The sequence below is a fragment of the Octodon degus genome, unplaced genomic scaffold (assembly GCF_000260255.1).
Source record: "Octodon degus isolate 3935 unplaced genomic scaffold, OctDeg1.0 scaffold00126, whole genome shotgun sequence".
In the NCBI taxonomy this organism is placed as follows: Eukaryota; Metazoa; Chordata; class Mammalia; order Rodentia; family Octodontidae; genus Octodon; species Octodon degus.
Genome location: NW_004524702.1, coordinates 3,777,165 through 3,778,321, shown reverse-complemented (window position 1 = coordinate 3,778,321; position 1,157 = coordinate 3,777,165). Strand labels below are relative to the sequence as shown.

At 57.4% G+C, this 1,157-nt stretch overlaps 1 protein-coding gene across 3 annotated transcripts in view; it reads right to left on the bottom strand.

The window, feature by feature from the left end:
* Positions 1-1,157, bottom strand: part of Limd1 (LIM domains containing 1) — a 58,970-nt gene that overhangs the window by 36,782 nt on the left and 21,031 nt on the right. The window lies entirely within an intron of this gene.

Here is a 1,157-nt window from a genome sequence, read left to right as displayed (position 1 = left end):
GGAAGGAAGGAAGGAAGGAAGGAAGGAAGGAAGGAAGGAAGGAAGGAGGGAAGGAAGGACAGACGGATGGGCCTCGCTTAGAGCAGCGCAGGTAGTAGAAAAGTCTGGGGGTGGGGGGCAGACTAAGGCAGGGCACAGAGGAAGGGGGTGGGGCAAGCGCTGCCCTGCCCATCTAGGAAAGAAGGCAGGTGTCTGGGTGGAAGGCCCTGCAGCAGGCCACGTGGCTAGGGGCTGGGGGAATTTGGCACTGGTAAGCGACCCTGTGTGGCTCTTCCAGCCATGCCCTGGGGCTCCTTCCTCACCCCAAGCACAGGGCCCTGTCCTTCCCACCTGGGCACCCGGCAGGGAGTAAGGAGCGGGAGGAGGTGTGGGGGGGGGAGGAGAAAGAAGTCCAAAAAGGGAAAGCGCGAGGCTCCCCATGTTTCCAAGGCTCCAACCCTCCTGGTGCTGAGCGCTTCCAGGTTCACAGGCTGCAAAAAACTCTTTGAGGGGCTGGGGCATGCTTCCTGAAATTGACCTACAGGCCTGTAATCCACTCTCCAAGCCTCTGGGGAGGGTTGTTTTCTTGTAAGGCGAGATTGCACTCGAGTCCAGGCTGGCCTTGAATTTGAAACCCTGCCTCAGTCTCTCAAGCGCTAAGAGTACAGGCATGTGCCCCCAAGCCTGTTCAGGGCGATTTAAAAGACGGGTTTTAGTGACGTGTAAGAGACAGGCAGAAAAGGTGCAGTCCGTTGGTCTGTTTTCGGTCATCATAGTTTGTATTTTTTTTCTTTCCTTCCTTGACAGGGTTTCCCTGTGTAGTTCACAGGATCCATCCTGCCTCAGCCCTCTCAGGTGCAGGCGGAACCGGGGATTGAACTCAGGCCCTTGCGCTTGCCAGGGAAGAGCTTATTCCGTTGAGCCATCTCCCCAGACCCGTTTGGCTTCTTTCACGGGGCGTAACTACTCTGAGATTCTCCCGCTTCCTGCGCAAGCGCGCGGATGGCTCTGACTGCCCCGTGGCACTCCGTGGTGGGGAGGGACACACTGCTTTATCCTACTGGCGGATGGACACGAGTGAAGTTTCCGGGTTGGGGTTACTAGAAATAAAGCTGCTGGCAGCAGGCGTGCACACAGGCTCCCTGCCTTTTCTCTTGATAAAGACCTCAGCGGCGTGG